The sequence below is a fragment of the Lacerta agilis genome, chromosome 1 (assembly GCF_009819535.1).
Source record: "Lacerta agilis isolate rLacAgi1 chromosome 1, rLacAgi1.pri, whole genome shotgun sequence".
Lineage (NCBI taxonomy): Eukaryota > Metazoa > Chordata > Lepidosauria > Squamata > Lacertidae > Lacerta > Lacerta agilis.
The window spans coordinates 63398364-63418592 of record NC_046312.1 but is presented as its reverse complement, the minus strand read 5'-3'; the positions used below and the strand labels follow the sequence as shown (position 1 = coordinate 63418592).

General features: G+C 42.9%; 1 protein-coding gene across 5 annotated transcripts in view; it reads right to left on the bottom strand.

The window, feature by feature from the left end:
- HIPK3 (homeodomain interacting protein kinase 3) overlaps positions 1-19881 on the bottom strand; it is a 73737-nt gene extending 53856 nt beyond the window's left edge. For 3 of the 5 annotated variants that reach the window (XM_033151723.1, XM_033151748.1, XM_033151757.1), the window contains exon 1: positions 19664-19881. The gene's annotated coding sequence lies outside the window, so the exon portion shown is untranslated. Of the gene's footprint in view, positions 1-18299; positions 18657-19510; positions 19614-19663 lie in introns of those variants that run through there. The other 2 variants (XM_033151734.1, XM_033151744.1) reach the window with 2 other exon arrangements.
- Between the last annotated feature and the right edge of the window lie 348 nt (positions 19882-20229).

The following is a 20229-nucleotide window of genomic DNA, read 5'->3' as shown; positions in this document are numbered from 1 at the left end:
CATTCTTTACTCCCGAGTCTCTAAGACAGAGGTAAAGAACTTTCACCCTGGGGCCCAACCTTCGCCCACCAAACCATTCCCACCAAATCATGGATCAGCTGCCCATCAGCTGACATCCCCTCTCACAGCAGATGTGCAAAAAGCAGAGCGGAAAAACTGGCTGCAACTGAGCAAATCAGCCCTAGGACACAGGAACAAACAAAGCCTTTCCCACTGCCTCTGCAAGCCCACAATCAAGCATAAAGTGGCTCAAGAGAAGACTTGTAGCAGATTGGTGAAAAGCAGGTTTCTTCCCTCTAGTTTGTACAGATCCACCACTAGTGCAACTTCTTGTGTGCACAAAAGCCAGGAAAAGAAGTCTACACCCTACCAACCCAGGAAGAGCTGTCTCCACCCTACCAAGGCTATAGCCCAGCAGACTGCTCCCCATTTCCAGCAGGGCTACAGCTGTCCTTGGCTGGTGAGTGTGTCTTTATGAAGGGGGGAATGATTGAGAAAGAGCTAAGGGAGCCACTTGTCTGTAATTCAAGGCTTAAAATAAAATGCAATCTAATAATAATACAATAAAATGCAAACTGAAGAAAAAGACAAAAGCTGAGTTCAAAGCCCCACTATCCCCAACAGTCAAGTAACCCATCTACCAGAAATCACAAAAAAGCCTTGCATTATAATTCATAATGACAAATATTGAAGAATACATTTGCAAGAATCTTTGGACAAATAGCTGATAATGTTCATGCATGCATTGAACTGACTGTCCCAATATTATACAGCGCACAAACAGATTTCTTTCTCTGCCTCTTGTTTCTTTGCTGCATCAGTATAAAATAATATGGAACAAATTACATGCAATGTATCATGTAATCAGTGGCAATGACAGCAAATTCCACATGCTAATTATGTGTTGAGTGAAGTACTTTTTTGCCGATCGTGAATCTACTTCTAAATCAATTTAATTGTAAAACCCCAAGTTCTCATCTTCTAAGAGTAGCAGAGAAAATTGTTTCTACTTTTTCCACACCATGCATCAATTTCTAGACCTCTCTCACACTCCCATAAATGCCTTTCCCCCTAAAGTTACTTTATTAAACCATGATCTGAAGCAGCTTAATCCTTGCATATTTTAAATAACTTTAGAAAAGAACAATCCACAAGTTCATACAAAATATGGTTCGTTCTATCCTGAATGTGAAAGCTTTCATTAGCCAGCTTTGTACTCCCAATCACTTGAACCAGTACAATTTATCCTATGACTTTCTTCTCTTTAAATGGCTACTATCCATTTGCTGACAAGCTATATTGTATCTCCACATCAAGGGCAAAAGATATTTAAACAATCATTCTTAAACAATATGTAAAGTAATCTCAAACTGGATTTGTTATTTATGTTTATACCCCTCCCATAATCCAGGGCCTACAGATGCTCCACAGCTCCTGGACAGAATAAGGAGGGGGGAAATCCCATTTCAATCAAATAGGAACTGCTACTATATGTTGTGGCGCAGGGGAAAGGGTGGAAGAAGAATAAATAAATAAATAAATGTTTTCACTTGTGTTAAATGGGAAACTATTGAAACTGCCAGACTAAGAAGTTAATTGCAACAGTCTAAATTCTATGAATAAAAGGCACTTTGGCTTTCTAGTTTATTCTGCCAAAAGAAAAGAGAAGAAAACCCTCCATTTCCTAAGGAGTTGCACCTGGCACTTCTGCATACATATAGACATAAATTTATCTTTTCCATAAATATATACCACTAATGCTAATATACAAATCATATGATCTCCACTAAAAACAGAAATGAAAGAATATTCTTTCCAGAAATTATTAGCCAAAACTAATTTTTGTTAAATTCAAAAAGTGATGATACTTGAAAGCATCCCCTAGTCTCCCACCTCTGTTGGAAAACTAATTCTGTAACCACTTTAGTCATAAAATCATAAGAGTTGGAAGGGACCACGAGGGTCATCTAGTCCAACTCTCTGCAATGCAGGAATCTTTTCCCCCAAACTCACAACTCTAAAACTCTAAGATTGAGAGTCTCATGCTCTGCCGACTGAGCTTGTTATATAAAACACTCCCACGTCCTCAAAAAGCAACTCTAGGAAGAAACTGGTGGGAACTCTTGTCACAGGACGTCATGGACTGGCAGGATGCAGAGGATGGTGGGAGGCACTAGCTGGGGAATCCCCATGGGAACTCTCAGGGGAAGACGGCTTAGAGCCAGGGGATTGGTGGTAGGGCAATGATGAGTGGCCAGAGGCAGAAGAGGGAGCAGACTGGGAGAAGGAGGTGGTGTCGGAAGCTGGAAAGGCAACAGGGTAAATTTAGTGAGCAGGAAGAGGCTGGGGCAGAGAGCAGCCCAAAATCAGAGGCAGAAGCGGGGGCAAGAGGCAGAGATCAGGCAGGCTGAGGGATCCAGGGAGTCTCCCTTTCCCCCATGGTCTCCCAGAATGCAGAGAGAAATGAAAAGGAAGGAGCAAAGAGAGACAAGACAACAGAGTCTTAGGCTCCTAGGGAAGGAACCAGGAGAGGTGCCTTAGAGAACAGTGGGAAGGAGGGGACCTTCAGACCTCACAACTGCCTCACTGGGGCAAGACCTACTGGGAAGAATTGCTTGATCACTAGGCTTGCACTGTTTTGGTTTCTTTTAATAAAGAGTTAACTTCTCTGGGTGTTTTATTCCTGACTCCAGTTCCTGACAGAATATCACACCACCACTACCACTATAGGGAAAATTAAATAGCTTAACAGAATCTTCAGTCAAATATAGTACAGGCAGCAACCATTTTATACATGTCCAATTGACACGCAAGCATGCACATGGTCATCTCTACCACAGGCAATGCTGAATTTCACCCAAAATCAATTCTAGGCAAAACAGTATGCTTTCTTTTACAAAAACCAGTAAGCATTTGTCAAGCATTGAAAAGTGCCCATCGACTTTACCTTCTTTACAAATAGTTTTATCATTTCAGACATAATTTCTTAGTCCCATTTCTTTCTTAACTAATCCTTAAAATAAGAGACGCATCTCAAGTTTACACTTTATCTAACAGAGAAAGCCACTGTTCCATTACTAACACATCTGTCTTAAAATATATTTCTGCTCTGTAATAATAAGAAAGTAATTTACTGACGGACACACAAAACATATCTACAACATGGACTATGCAGTAACTCTTTCTGGGGAACCACAAGAATTGTAACTGTGCAAATATGGCTACAGAAATATTGAGAGAGAATTAATTATCCACACTCTCACCAAACTACAATTCCCAGGATGCTTTGGAAATAAAGCTATGACAGATAAGATGGTATAAAAATCAGTATATATGTATGTCCCAAATTGATTTAAATAGAAAGCTACATGTGTGTGTATCTGAATTTGATTGGTATGTATAGAAGTAGAACAGCTGACAGACATGATCCTAGTAAGAAAATATTTTACTGTAAACATTTTAGAATGTTGGGTATTACCTTATACACAATTCAATCATTAGTCCATCGAGTCCTGAATTGTTTTGGGGTTTTTCCAACTTGCAGTATTCATCCAGTGATTCAAGCAAAGAGAGTTATTTACAAGTTCTGAAACTTGGAGATCCTTTATAAACAAGAGTTCAGCAGGATTAAAACTTAAGAGCTGCACTCAAAACATATGCTCTTTCACTGAAGTATCCCACCTCAAACTAGTCAAAACAAAAATAAAATTCTGCATGGTCATGTATAATGAGTGATGATCTATTACATTGTTTTAAAATCAAGCACATATGGTCTAATGGGCCTTGTCATTTCTCAGGGTCATCTGTTCCAAAACAGAATTATTATATACATACTGTAGCACTAATTAAACGACCCAAAATTAATATGGCATTAATTATAACTTTAATCAAAGGGGATGAACAACCCACTTGTTTTGCTGTTGTTGCATAGCAATAAACAGGTATGCAACAAGAAAAATGGAGCAATGGCAAAGAGGGTTCTAAAGACTCCCCTACATGTTCAAACCACTCAATTCCCAGCAGTCCCGGGATGATTTTTCCCCTCAGCCAAGCTCCAATACCAGGTGAGCTTAATTGGGAGAAAGATGCTTAAGGTAGGAGAGATTAAGAAAGACAAACAGCAGGCATTGAGATTCCAGCTCCTTCCACAGACATCCATACACCACCAAGGGACTCTTGTTTCCCATGTTGTGTGTAATTGAGGGAGACTCCCATTTGAAAGAAAATGCAGCTAGAGTCTAGATATCAGTGCAGGGTGTGTGCGTTTTTCTTGGTAAAGCTTTATGCCAGGGGCGGCTAACCTGTGGCTGTCGAGATGTTGCTGCACGGCAACTCCCACGAGCCCTGGCTGTTGGCCATGCTAGACGTCCAAAAACATATGAAGGGTCACAGCTGAACCATCCCTGTTTTTTGCTATTACAGGCAGCAACCATTTTAGGTATGTCCAACTGATACGTGATCATCGACATGCAGGTCCTTTTGGACCCGCAAGAGGGCAGAACAGGGGTGAAATGAGGTGGAACAGGGGCGGGGAAGGACAGAACAGTTTATGCACGCTCTGCCAATGTGCACGGGGGCTCGGAATGGAACCCCCATGTGAAATGCTCGCCACCTGTATATATTTACAAAATCTCTATGTTGATTAAACAGAACCTCCAATATTCTGTTCTACACACGAACCAGTTTGGCTACAGACTCTGCAATATACAATACAGGCAGGCAGAGACTGGTACATCAGTGAGTCAATATGAAGGTTGCACAAGGAGCCTGAGAAAACACTAATAAACTAAGCCAGCCTTGTAGATTAAAAACAAAAGGCAGAAAGGCATTGTTAACCCTCTACTGTACTAATCTGAACTCCCCAACAACAGAAGCAACATACACTGGACTAAAACTAATCAAGGACTGGAAAGTCTTAGACATACATGAAATATTAAGCTGTATATAATTGTTTTTAAATGAATAAATAATACCAAATGATGTGTGAAGAGAGCAGACCTCTGATTCTGACAATAACATAATCAGACATTGATTTTTAGACAAAGAGGCTCTTGACAGATGCAGGTCAGCAGCCTCCAAGCACTCTGCAGTCCACCCAGAAGAAGAGGACTTGATGCCGAACTCTGCCCCCAAGGCTAGAATTATTCAGGCAGGATGGAAATCAGATGCTGTACAAGCAACATAGCCAAGTGAGTGTTCTCTAACAATCCTTCCACTACTTTAAAACCATCTTTAACTGTCCCCATTTACCAAGCATAGTGTCTATTTCTGGCACTTGGTCCTAATAAATCACTATCCTTATTTTGTCTTTTGTTGATGCCTTGTAAAATGTTCCTAATCTGGACATATGTGCATTGTGCTTGCTATTACTCACAATTCAATCCCCATCCCTAGGTCTCTACAAGCAAACTCTCCCAAGCAGGGAGCACACATATATTTAGAGCTGGCAAAAACACACCCTAAATGTGTCACTTCATACACAAGTGGGGAAAGATTTGAGAAGCACCTTATCACTGGAAGGGAGTCAACAGTGACCCCTTTTCTCTTTTTTTAAAAAAGTCAAATTTAGATTCTATGGCTTTGAAAATTATCAACCAGTTTCCAATGTACCATTTGAAAGCAAAGTCCAAGACTAGACATCTGCTCATCAATTACAACACTCTTGGAGAATATTGATTATTCAGATCCATTACAATCAAAAAGAGACAAGAGTATACCTTCCTGAACCTCTCAGCAATTCTTTATATCATGGACCAATTGAATTCTCTCTCTGTTGGGACTCAAGCCACTACAACACTGTGTTCCCTTGTACTAATTGGAGGGAGAGAACAGGTCCTGCTTCTGGGCTTCCCATAGGCATCTGGTCAGCCACTGGGACAAGGTGCTGGACCATATAGCCCTTAACCTAATCCAGTGGGACGCAGGTGGCGCTGTGGTCTAAACCACTGAGCTTCTTGGGCTTGCTGATCAGAAGGTCGGCAGTTGAATTCCGTGCGACGGGGTGAGCGCCTGTTGCTCTATCCCAGCTTCTGCCAACCTAGCAGTTCAAAAGCGTACAAGAGCAAGTACCGGTAGATAAATAGGTACCGCTGCAGTGGGAAGGTAAATGGCGTTTCTGTGCACTCTGGCTTCCATCAAGGTGTTCCGTTGGGCCAGAAGCAGTTTAGCCATGCTGGCCAAATGACCTGGAAAGCTGTCTGTGGACAAACGCCGACTCTCTCGGGCTGAAGCAAGATGAGCGCCACACCCTATAGTCATCTTTGACTGGACTTAACCACCCAGGGGTCCTTTACTTTACCTTACCTTACCTTACCTGCAGCAGGTCTCTTCTTATGTTATTCAAAGGTGGTGCTGTGAGACCACTGTTCCACCCAAGATTCTGATGTGCCTCAAGGTTCCCTCTTGCACCCTAAGCTTTTTAACATCCATGTGAAACTGCTGGGTAAAATCATCCAAAGGTTTGGGGTAAAAATGCCATATGCAGATGGTAAGCAGCTTTGAACTTGTTTTCATCTTCTAATCCCAAAGACGTTGTGGAAATCCCAAGCAGGTGTTTGGGAGCAATTTGTGGGTGCGAGCAAACAAGCAGAAGCTTAGCCCAGAGAAGATGGAAGTGTTATGAGTGGGGATATCTGCTTATTCTGGATGGGGCTAAACTCCCCCCAAAGAGTCAGGTGTGCCATGGAGATGCAAGTGGTGTTGGCACCCAGAAGTGTTTTTTATTAGCTTGTGCTGGTTTGCCAGCTGCAGAAAGCTGACCTTGCCTCAGTAACACATGCTCCAGTTACATCTAAGCTTGCTCACTGCAATGCACTTTACATGGGGTTGCCCAGGAAGATGGTACTGAAATTACAATTGGAGCAGAAGACAGCAGCTAAAACTCCTGAGCCATGTGACACTTACTGTGTCAGTTATGTTGGCTGCTTATTTGTTTCCAGGACCAATTTAAGCTGCTGGTATTAGCCTTTAAAGCCCTAAGTGGCTTGGGACTGGGTTATGTGAAAGACCACCTGCACCTGTAAGAGTCTGATGCTCAAGTTCAGCATCTGAAGCCCTGCTCTCTGGTCTACATGTGAGAGCACCATAATTAGTAAATACTTGTGACCATTTTTGTGGTACACCCTCTCCTGGTAAGTGCCTATGGCCTCCTCCTTGCTGACTTCCAGGAGTATATTAAATGCTTGTTTATTCCAGTCTGCCTATGATTAATTTTAAATTAGTTTTACTTTTAACTGGGGTTTTATCTGCTGCTGCTTGGTTATCTTAATTATACGTGTACTGAATATTTTTATTTATTTTAAAGTACCTTGTACAGTCATACCTCGGGTTGCGAACATGATCCGTGTGGGAGGCATGTTCGCAACCTGTAGCGTTCACAGCCTGAAGTGCCACGTCTGCGCACACGCATGATGCAATTCAGCGCTTCTGCGCATGACATCATTTTGCATGTCTGTGCAAGCGCTGAAAACCGGAAGTAACCCATTCCGGTACTTCTGGGTTCGGCGTGGGCCGCAACCCGAAGTGTTCATAACCCAAGGTATGACCGTAATTGGCTTCCAAGGATTTACACCCTGACAAGTGGGCCAAAATTCTAGCAAACAACTAAATATATACTACCACAAGTGACAGCAGAGCTCTTCCCAGCAGCTGGAGGCCACCATTTTGTACCAGAGTTTCCAAGTCATAGCATAATTCCACAGCATTTTGAGTAAAACAGATGGTGGCAGCCACATGCAAAAAAAAAAAAAAACACCCAAAAAACAAAAGTGACTACATGTGGCAGCATGTACTACATGTGGCAGCATATTACAAATTGTGTTTGAAGACACACAACTGTTGCCACTTTCTTCTCATGGTAAGCACCCCAACTCCATAAATCTTTCAAAGATTTCCACTCCCCACCGTTTTGGGGAGGAATTTCTCATTCTAAACCAAATATTTCCCCTTGAGAATGTTTGCACTCTATGGAAGGTGCAGTACATGTAAATAACTACCCCTCTGATACTGAGGGATAATTTTAAATCATCATGGGAAGGGGAGGTGGTGGAGGAAGTGCAGAAGTGCAGACTGTCCTCCCTTTATATAGAATCTATGACGTATAGACATGCTAAAGCGATGATCGCTCAGAGATTGGGGGATATTGTCAGACACGAGGACATAGCCCGCGTGAAACCTGGGATGTTTCTGGGGGAGCAGGTCTATCGGGATGCACCAGCCCGTTACCTGGCGGATATCCACTATGTGGAATACCGCAGACTTCTCACTGCGGCCAGACTGAACGTTCTTGACTCGGCAGTTTTGAGGGGAAGATTTAGAGGAGTTCCATATGATCAGAGAACGTGCCATTGTGCTTTAGGAGCGGTAGAATCCTCGATTAAAAGAAAGGCAGGTAGCATATCTGCTGAATAAGCCCACTGGGAAAATAGCCTTATCTGTGGCTAAATTCCTCTTCCTGGCGCTCAAGTGTCGGAAGCGCAAAATTGAATTCCTCGATGTGGGTTATCTGTATGAGGTTTACTAGTGCTGTCCTATTTTAATTGTGTATCCCTCTGATGTTTTTTAGTTCTGTAATTTTGTATTGAGAAATGTTTTCTTTCTGACTATCGGTCGAATAAAGGATATGTATGTAAATCACTATGGCACCAAGTAGCATGCAGACCACTTCAGCACAGTTCAATTTTGCCTTTGTGTGCCTGTTCCAAGCCAAAGAAGTAGGATGTAATCCCACACACACATCAGCAGATGAGCAGTGGTTAAATCCTTCTCAGTTTGGCTCCTCTAGCTTGTTCCCTGCTATGCAACCATAGCAAGCAGCATGCATTTTTGAAAACTGCCCAGTTTTCGTAAGCACCTTTAAATTTGGTACTGTTTTGTGATTCCCACTGTCAAGGGTTTCAGAAAAGGATTCAGACAGATGGTGCTGCTAGTTTGCTAAGCTCAGTTGTGATTAAGGACACTTACATTTTAAAAACTTCTGGATTCTTTGTTAATTGTAGCTGCTGTAACCTGAGCTCAGCTAACAGCAGCAGCCCAGTTGTAATTTTGATGCAGATTCCTCTCTTCTCTAACCAGAGCTCACAAGCAAATGCAGCATATTAGAAGGGAAGGATAGGAATTAGGTTAGCTATGATACATACTTCCTGATTTTAACTTTACTTGTTTGAATTCTGCGCCTTTTCCACACTCCTCTCTAACTCCAGAGGGATTCTGTGAGCCAGTTTGCTAGTGTTTCCCAGCAACCAGCTTGCATCTGGGAGGGAGGCTGCTTCTTGTGGGTGCTGAGGATCACAAGATCAGCAAGTGAGCTGTGGTGGAGGGAGGCATGATCACCTCACAGACAGGCTTTCAGTGACAACAGAAGGGGGTAAGGTGAAAGGCTCAACAGACTCGTTTTATTTTGCGGGAGGGCACTGCTTTCCTTCGGTGTTGAATTTTTATTAATCTAACTGGGGGGAATTGTGTTTCTTTTATCAGTTTATCTTTGAGCACACCCACTTTTCCCAACCACACTCACCACTGGAATGTGCCTTTCTGAAGGCTGGCCACAGTTTAATTCAGCCCTTGGAGCAAAAAGTGATCATGTGATCAGACCCAGAATTAACTGTCTTTATTCACATACCACACACCACCACCATAACCACCAAACCAACTGCTGAATGTTTTCAAGTTGAATCACCGTAATAATGCTGACCAGATCAGTTGTGAGATTTAACATCAGGGGTTTCTTTTTTCTGTCATGGAAACAGATCCATTTTTCTGCTTCAGCAACCTGAGTGGGACAGGTGAAGTACAACAGGTCAAGAAGAATTTTCATTGCTATGTAACTGAAAAGGGGAAGGTCTAAAGCAATGAGCAAGTATACAGGAAGGTCCCCATCTTCCTTTGTGCAATGCTAAAGGATATGTATCTTGCTTGATAGAACAACTACACTGCTGACAATACAAAAATAAAAAATAAAAATAAAATTCTTCCAGTAGCACCTTTGTTGTTGTTGTTGTTCAGTCGTTCAGTCGTGTCCGACTCTTCGTGACCCCATGGACCAGAGCACGCCAGGCACACCTATCCTTCACTGCCTCTCGCAGTTTGGCCAAACTCATGTTAGTAGCTTCGAGAACACTGTCCAACCATCTCATCCTCTGTCGCCCCCTTCTCCTTGTGCCCTCCATCTTTCCCAACATCAGGGTCTTTTCTAGGGAGTCTTCTCTTCTCATGAGGTGGCCAAAGTACTGGAGCCTCAACTTCAGGATCTGTCCTTCTAGTGAGCACTCAGGGCTGATTTCCTTGAGAATGGATAGGTTTGATCGTCTTGCAGTCCATGGGACTCTCAAGAGTCTCCTCCAGCACCATAATTCAAGAGACCAACTAAGTTTTCGTGCATGCACACGAAAGCTCATACCAAGAACAAACTTAGTTGGTCTCTAAGGTGCTACTGGAAGATTTTTATTTTATTTTATTTTATTTTTACTATGGCAGGCCAACACGGCTACCAACCTGTAACTGCTGACAATATCATTGATATAGACATACAATTCAGTCATTTATTTTGACTAATACAAAAGTTAATGAAATGCAACAAAATAACATTATGGCAGCTCATATTATTCAAGCAGGAATTCTGTATAATCTCAAATTTGTGCTTGCTTGAGGAATGACAAGCCAAACTCTGGTTTGTTTCGTCTGTGGCACAGCAGGCATGGAGAAAGTGCACTGCGGAAACTTTTGAGAAGCATGCGCTAACTGGCATACTGTTCATTCACATTAAACCATAGCTTATCAATAGGACCTTTGTCAACAATTCAAAACTATGACAGTGCACAATTACAGTGTTTTGAAGTACTTTGGGCATCTCTAAATAGCAACTACAGATTAGGGGTGGGAAGGGCAGTGATGGGGAAAGCAGCAGAAACAGAAAAATAAGAGAACTACAGCCAGGGCCATAATATGGCTATGGGTCACTCATGGCAGTGGAAATGTAGTCATGGCAACTTTCAGCAAAAATCCTACCTAAATAGGCAGAGCTACAGAGGGGGTGCTACACCTAAGTTTTTAGGCACCTATTTCTCCCCCCCCCCCTTCCTGTCAAAGACAAACCAGATGGTGTGTCTGTGCCCCCACTGGGGTCTTACAAAATGAAAAGCAGCCACAGGAGGCTGTGATGAGAAGCAGGGGAACAGTAGAGATGCTGCATAACCCTTTCCACATCAACTGTTTTTTTTCAGCTCAATGTTTTCTGATTTTCTACTTGTAACTCCCCAGCTCCCAGACCATGGGTAGGCAACCTAAGGCCCGAGGGCCAGATCCGGCTCAATCGCCTTCTAAATCCAGCCCGCAGACGGTCCAGGAATCAGCGTGTTTTTACATGAGTAGAATGTGTGTTTTTATTTAAAATGCATCTCTGGGTTATTTGTGGTGCACAGGAATTCATTTTGTTGTTTTCAAAATATAGTCGTCGTCCCCCCACAAGGTCTGAGGAAGAGTAGACAGGCCTCCCTGCTGAAAAAGTTTGCTGACCCCTGTCCCAGACTCTGAAAACCTCTGAGGGAGACACTATTACACATGCCTCTTGTGTAACTTTTACTCTGGCTCCTAAACACCCCAGCCCCTTAAGAGGGGAACTTTGAGAAAAACAGCAGGCATAACACACACTATGATGGCACTCAGTAGTAGATATAAAGGTAGCTAAAATTTCTCATTTCATCTTCATTCCTAACACAAGCTTGTTAGCTGGTTAAGGATGGCAGCTGGTATTTTAACCTTGTAAGTTGCCAATCAATAATTTTCCAGAGTATTTATTGGGAAAAGCCTTTCTCCCATTACCACTTAAATAGTCTTGGTAACTGATTTGTTTAAAACACAGGAGAATCCTTTTAGAGTTTTAAAAATATGTTCAGAAAAGCAAACTAACTTGTCCATCTAATCTTTATTTTTGTAGATATACTGTGAACAGAAGAAAAGAAGAAACATGCCTGTTAACAAAATTAATTTTCTACAGTTGAGCAAGAAAAAAACTACAACAGGATTCTTCAGAGCTGCTCCAGTCTAGGCCTGTTATACCTGCCTTCACTTTTGCTGCAGGGAATGAAATTCAAGGCATGCTAAAGCAGATAAATTCCAAGCAACACATGTTGAATTGCATGTCATTAAACACAAAATACACACAAACATTTCTACTCCATTGTGCAAGTCAACAAGCAGGAAGTGTTTCTTCATGCAAATAACCCTGCCTTTAGCACATCTATGGCAATTCAAGGACTTGCTTTGCCAAGAAACAAACAGTAAAAATAAAATGGAGTATCTCAACAGTGCATCCTTTCAAAATACAACATAATGCCAACCCTGTATGTAATATATTAATGGACACGTTAAGGACAGTGTTCGAAACTCCCATTGTTCTAGGTGCATTTTGCAACAGGGAATTTCGTTAGCACGAGCACTTTCTGAGCTCTGGAGGCAGTACCGTGCCTAAGATTTCAGATTAAAGCTGCAGAGTGGAAGGAAAGGAGGGCTTTTTTATGCCTCCCCACTTCCACCTACTCTCTGAAGACTGGAGAAAAAACTCTCTTAAGAATATTAAGGAGGTGGGCAGGGGAAGGACTAGACCATGTAAAAAATGAACATAATATTTTAGCTGCAGTTCATTTTCAGCTTCGTATTCTTGTTATAAAAAGTGCACCTCGACATTCCGTTGTTGTGCCCTAACCTAGGTTTGAGGTGCCGTTTAGCTCCTAGCTTTCGTATCTCAGTTACTAACACTGGTTAAGGATAATCAAGTCAATGCAGACATTTAACCTTTCCTCTAAAGCAGGGCGGTCCAACACGTGGCCCAGGGGCCACATGTGGCCCTTGACAACTTTTTATGCCTCTCCCCTCCCTGTAGCCTCCGCACTGCCTTCCCAAAGCCAAGTAAGAGAAGTGCTGGGCTTCGGGAAGGAGGCATGAGGGCTCTGACAGTGTTCATGAGTTCTCCACCTTCCTTCCCAAAGTCTAGTTAATGCTTTCCCAACTTTGGGAGGGAAAAAGGAAGTACTCTAGGACCCTGCCAGAGCCTTGCACCTCCTTCCCAAAGCCCAGCTTACTCAGCTTTGGGAAGGCAGCATGAGGGCTGGGGCGAACATGTCAAATTTGGCCTCCTGTTCCCCTTCCCATGCAACAAGGCACTATGCAGCCCTTGGCTTCCATCACCTTTCTTATAGAAAGCCAATTTATTTGAAAGATTTCACAACTTTTCTGACACACCCTAATGTTTTGGCAACTGAGAGCATATTTCCCTAATTTTTCCAGGTCTGTCTTGCCCAAAGGCACACATTAAGTAGATTGAATAATCAGAACCAACGGTTAATAGTTGGAAGGCATTTTGAAGTGCTCCAGAAGATGGAGGGACTCATCAAGAGGATCATTTAAGGTTACACCACAGAGCCAAGCTATAATCCCACATTAATGGAAGCTTGATGTAAAACACTACATAATTACACACAGTACTCACAGGTGATAGTGTCACATGTTATGTCTCTGTTAAGACCATAGCTGTCAACTTTTCCCTTTTTTTAAGGGAAATTCCCTTATGCCGAATAGGATTCCTCGCAAGAAAAGGGAAAAGTTGACAGCTATAGTTAAGACCTCTGCCTGATTTTTATAGCAACTCACTACAATGTCATAATGCTGCAATTAATATAGAGGCAAGCCTAGTAGCTGCTTCTAGACCAAATGATGAGAGGAGAGTGACATGAAGGATATTTCCCTCCCTCCACCCCCCAAAAAAGACAATCTTTTCTATTCCAAAATCATTTCCATATAACAATTGTGGGGTACGCCAACTAAACAGAACTGCAAGTATTCAGGGGACTACTTTTTACTAACAGGGGTTTGTGCCAAAACAAAAACTTATCTGGTAAGTTTCAGAAGGATCTTTCAGTTTGGTAAAAAGTGACAGTAAAAGGACCATCAAACTTTACACTTTTAAAATAGCTGCATACTTGAAATAAAAGTAGAATGCTTGTACAGCTGGTGCTTGCTCTGATCAACTTTAGGATTCTCATAGCTCAATCTTGTATTTCAGGAGCATTCCAGTAACAGGTTCCCTTATCAAAATAGATTAAATGCAACAGCGATTGAGAAACAAAGTTACAAAGTGCAAGCAATTGCCAACATATGGCTCATACTCAGACTGCCGCCACCATCCCCAGCCCCCCCCCCCCCAAGCATCTGTGCAGCTATACTTTTGGTGGGTTTTTAAAAATCTTTACAGATTTATTCTAACACATGTTACAACTTCCTGGTAAACAGAGGGTCAAAACCAAACAAATTATTCAAAATCGTACCCCCGAATCGAAACTGTTACGAAAACTGAAGACATCAAGGGCATGATGCCGAGGCACAACTAGTCAGTGCTATTTTAAGTACCATTAACCAGAAACATTGCACTGAACTGTAACGTGGAAAACAACAGCACTTCTCGACTTGGCGGTGAGAAGATAATTAGGGAGTGACATAATCGTGTCTTAATTTATAAGGGGAAAAAATACTAGAGACAAAACAAGTAGCAGTGCCTGATATTATGAGACAAGGGACAGAAAGAAAGCATAACAGGCTTCTAAAAAGTCGCCACTGGTAAATAAGATCTGCTTCCAGGCAACTGGCAAAGGAACCTGTGTAAACAATAACATATATTTATTTCCTTTTCAGGCTCTCGTGGAACGAACCTTCACGTGCAAGAGGAAAGGCTGCCAGGCTAATAACTTCTGCAATACAAATAGTAGTTCAAAAAGTTATAATACGCAAATTTCCTATCTACTCTTCCTCCCCAAGCAGCCTGCACCAGCCTGCTTTGATGTTAAAGAAAACAAAGAAATCTCTATCTTTCAAAGATATTTTTACGTGGTGCTGGCCTGCTTGTTTCAAGTCTGCATTTAGTTGTAATCTGTCCTGGGCTCAATGTGAACAGGTTTATAAATAAAATAAAATAAATAAGTAAAGTTCTGGGCACTTAGTATTCAAGTACATGGACTTGCTTAGTGTTCTTACATGTGCAAAAAAAAGTGCTGAAAAGATACCCTTAGATCACAACAACCCCCCAGTTTAAGCAAACATCGATTCTGTAACACAAAAATGGATGTTGACTTCATGGTCAGAGTTTTGGGTTAGTCTTCAAAGTAAGTTTAAGGGAGCTATTTAGTTACAATTTATTGGTTGCTATATTACTATTTAAGCATGTTCAAGAAATAAAAATTAAAAAACTAATCACTTGTTTTACATCAGTTATTTAAACCAACCTTTTTTCTTGGGAATTTAAATCACCTTGATCTCTTTATACATCTTTGCCTCTGGATTGACAACTAGGATGCCACTCAACATGTTTGTTTGGGTCCAGGGATGTTTTTCTGGCCCCTACTTAAGGTATTTGATATATGGTTTGTGGGAGGGGGAGGAGAGTAAATGAATGATTGACACTGAATTACGACAAGTTATAGAGCATTACTTACTGCTTAAAGGACAAGAACAAGTAACTGTAATAATTTATTTCTTAAAGGTAAAGATAAAGGTACCCCTGACCGTTAGGTCCAGTTGCGGACGACTCTGGGGTTGCGCCGCTCATCTCGCTCTATAGGCCGAGGGAGCCGGCGTTTGTCCGCAGACAGCTTCCAGGTCATGTGGCCAGCATAACTAAGCCACTTCTGGCAAACCAGAGCAGCGCACGAAAACGCCATTTACCTTCCCACCGGAGCGGTACCTATTTATATACTTGCACTTTGATGTGCTTTCGAACTGCTAGGTGGGCAGGAGCTGGGACCGAACAACGGGAGCTCACCCCGTCGCGGGGATTCAAACCGCCAACCTTCTGATCGGCAAGCCCTAGGCTCAGTGTTTTAGACCACAGTGCCACCCACGTCCCTAGTTTATTTCTTAGCCTTCCTCAAATCCAAGGAAATGCCTATGTATGACTTGGACTTCATCAAATTCAACCAAGTTAAATGTAAATTTTGTTTCAGAATTTCCTACCAACTAAGCATTCTGGAAAGTGACCAATTAGCAGCCCAACTTCAACTATGTTTGCTCAAAAGTCGGGTCTTTTTGAAAGGGGGTTGGTCAGCAGTAGGGAACCGTTTTCAGTCTCTGGGGAAGCGTTATCAGTAATGGGAAAGCCCAGAGGCAAAAATATGCAAAGCAGCAGGTGCAACTCTTCCTTTTGTACATTGGGCTACACATTCTAGCTACACAAAATGAGAGATTTCTATATGTGCACCCTCACCTTCCCATTTACACAAGCAAGAGGCATTATCACATTTCAGACAGGCAGACAGGCAAAAGCACTTGAGGATGGCAAGAAGCAGGGCCAATGGGGGATGTGGCCCAAAAGAACATACCAGTAGCCTAGGGATGCTTGCAAGGGCTGGAGGACTGCATTCAGTCCCCAGGCCAGAGGCTCCCCACCCCAGACAACATCATACTTAAGTCTACGCATTTCAATGTGCCCACTCTGAGGTACAACTTAATCAGATACCACCCTCTGACTTTTCGACCACTTACCGTTGTAAGCCGTTGATATGCTGTAAGCCGCCCAGAGTGGCTGGGGAAACCCAGCCAGATGGGCGGGGTATAAATATTATTATTATTATTATTATTATTATTATTACTGTCCTTATGTATGTCATTAGTTCGCATAGAAAACCTTTTTTAACTATAAAAAGATAAGATTGTCCACTAATACCTACATCAACAAAAAATATGATTACACAGTTTGAGAAGCTTCCAAACATTACAAATAATTATTAGGTTGCAAGCCTATACCCACTTATGTGGGAGTAAGCTTCACTGAACTGACTTCTGAGTAGACAGGTACAGGATTGTACTGTTTTTCTAAGTCAAACCATATAGGCTAGAGTTCTTATTTATAGGCTATATATTCATGTATAGTTACCCATAATAACAATAAGCTCATGTAGGTCAGCTCTGTGTGACCAATGTAATATTTTTTCCCATGGAATCATTACCTTTTAAGAGAGCTTAGCTCATTCACAAACTCTATACTAGAGCCCTGACCTAGTTACGTGCTTCTTAATCTATGTGCGCAATGACACACTTATTAATATTAGGCACTTTAGCCATACAGAAGAAACTGTCTGATGTTAACACTGCATTTACAAAAGGTATCCAAGAAGCCAAACTTCTAAAAGCTGTCAGAACATCTTTACTGCTTGTCACACGTATGAAACTAAAATTCAAACAAACAATGAGCCTTATTATGGCTTGAGTAGTTTCAGTTAATACTATACTCAGCATCATAACTGCCCTACTATGAGGAAGAAAATAGCATCATGGCTTTTTAATTAGTTTTCTAAGAAGGGCTATACAGTACACAGATTTCAAGATTTTATTTCCACAAAAATAAGATTCCAGTAGCCTACTTAATGTCATACAAGAATCCAACAACTATCAACAAAAGTGCACAGGGAATGCCAAAAATCCTTGTTCTTGATTTGTTAATTTAGAAAAGGAATAGATGTGAACGCCACAAAACAAAGAGCCAATGATTAACAGTACACTTTATATAGCACTTAGTGCATAGTCATGGCTTAAAATAAGTGCATTTACAAAATTAGCTACATGCATATCCAAGTATCTGGTTTCACAAGGCACACAAGAATAAGACACCAATATCTCTGGCCAAGAGAACTCAACATTTTTAGCCTACAAAACATGCACAAAATGTCTATCCAAAGTTAAATTTAGATGAATATGTTTTTAGAAAGAGAAAAATAATGTAAATGTCATAGTACGTTGGAGTGTAATCTTAACCCTACTTACCTGGGAGTAAGTCCCACTGAATTCAACAGGACTTACTTCTGAGTAGATATGATTAGGATTGCCCCCTAAATCTTGTTGAAAATGTGACAAGTTGTTAGTTATCCAAACAAGTGTTTGGGTATAAAGCTGCTGTACTAAAAGCACTGGAATCCTGTAACAGATATCGAACTTTAATGTTTACTTAATCAAGTTATTTAAAATCTAAAAATCAATAAACCTTGACTCCACATGGTTCTTGTTCAAATCAGTATCTAAGCTTGTCACCAAGCAACAAAAAACGACAAACTAAAATGCTAGATAAAGTAAACAGTATCATTTCACAGTACAGTACTTTGTTTTACAGTGAATAAACTATATCACGATACAAAGGGGGGAAACAAAATACAAATACCAGCAAGAAATGAAGGACTAAGTGATTATTAGTTTTAAATTCTACATCAACTTTAAGCCCCCGTAGCTCTGAATTACTGCCAGTATCAAATGTTCACTTCACGTACCATTTTAAGTTGGCGTTTCCCCTCTCTGACATGGAAATAGACATTACTTTCCCAAAACTACAGTTGCAAATTACCCCCGAGTCCCAAAGGAAAGCAATAATCCCTTGTAACTAGAGTAGCTTGCGACCACGCCTTCCTGCTGCCCTAGCAAGTTGCAAGCGGAGCAGTCGTGTCACATTTCTTCTTTCATATCCAGAGATCCTAAAGGTTAGTTTTACAGAGGCCCGAACAGGCTTATCTAGCAAAAGTGCAAACGGGTGGGAGACACACAAAAGAGAAAGTTCTGGTTGCCAAAGGAAAAGACCGCCACAGAAAGCAAGAATGGGAGCGATACTACGAAATGGAGCTGAACTATTTATATACAGTACAGTACTAATCTGTTGGCTCTCAGATCTGTTGGTGGCAGCAAGCCTATCTTCCTGATTCGACTTCGTCAATTTATACTGGAAAAAAGGCAACGGAGGAAATGTGGGTTTTGTTTTTGTTTTTAAAAATGTGGCTCAGTCTTCAGCATTAAAAAGCTTTTTTTTTTTTTTTTTTACTGAGTCACTAGCATCAACCGATGGTGCAAGATGTGCGAAGGTTAAGACCCCATGTCAGGCAGAGGTTGACTTGTAAAAACAAGTGCGCCAGGGCTCAACCCTGTTTTGGAAATCATGCCCTTACCTTGCAACCAGTCCTCCTAGTCTCAGAATCACGGGGACCGGGTGCGGGTGTACAATATAAATAAAACTCTGCACATGCTCGCGGGCACTCTCGTACTATTTATTCTATCCCAGATCTCAGATCCGATAGGGAATTAGAGAGGCTCCTAGATAGCCTTAATTCAACGTCTAGCTGCAAATAAGATTCGGGATGCACAGCCAGTCCCCTTGACGCTTGCAATCCACGCACAATTCTTCGGAAGTCCCAAAAGGGATTTACTTCCGAGAAAACATGCCTTCCTTTCTCCCTTTTTGGAGGGGGGGGGAACCCTCCCAAACAAATCCTGGTTCCGGAAAGGGGGCAGCTGACAGCGAGAAAACCTGACCTGCCTCACTTTCCCGAACCGATCCTACAGGATTCGCCCTGCAGCCCAAGATCGGGGCGCCCCTAGCTCCTTATGTCGAAGCCAGGGGTGTGTAGGGGATCCACTGCCAGCTCGGAGGTGGAGAGATCTTTTTACCCAAAGCGGGGGGTAAGGGAATTAAAATGCTTTTTTATTTAGTTACCTTGTTCAGCCCCCTCAGTTTCTGTTCACAACAACTCCCAAAACATAGCGACGGGCAGGGGAGGGGACGGGGGGGCGTTTCAGCTTCGCTCTGCCCGCTCAGCGGGGAAGAAGGGTCGCTCGGTCACTCGCTCGCCTCCTCCCAGCCTCTCACCTTCACAGATCCGGCAGCGCTACAGTCCCCGCCGCCGCCGCCACCGCAGCAGCCCTCGGCATGACCAGAGCGCTACTACCAGGAGGCGCCTCCCAGGCCGGGCTCAGCCTCTGGCTGCGGCTGCTGCTGCTGTTGCCGCCTCCTCCTCGGCCGCTGCCATCTTGTCCTGGCGGCTGAGAGGAACGCGCCCCAGCTCAGCCCGCTCAGCTCCCCGGGCCTCCGCCTCATCTTCCCGGGGAGGGATCCAGCCTGCTGCCTCCGCTGCTGCCGCCGCCGCCGCCGCCGACACTCCTGCAGCCGCCGCTTCCTCCGCCGCCGCCCACTTCGGCGGCTCTCCGCGCTGCTGCTCCGGTGGCGGGGCCTAGGGGCAGCGGGCGCAGCTGCCTCCGTCGTTGTCCCGCCGCTGCCGCCCCCTTTGCTCCTGAGGCTGTGAGGAAGCCTCAGCTCCGCTCCGACATGTCTCTGTTCCGTTTCCAGCCTGCGGGGCCCTCCTGACGAAAATAGGCGGGCCGCCTTCTTCCGCAGCTGCAGCGCCACCGGCTGGTTTCTGCCGACCTCCTGGCTGG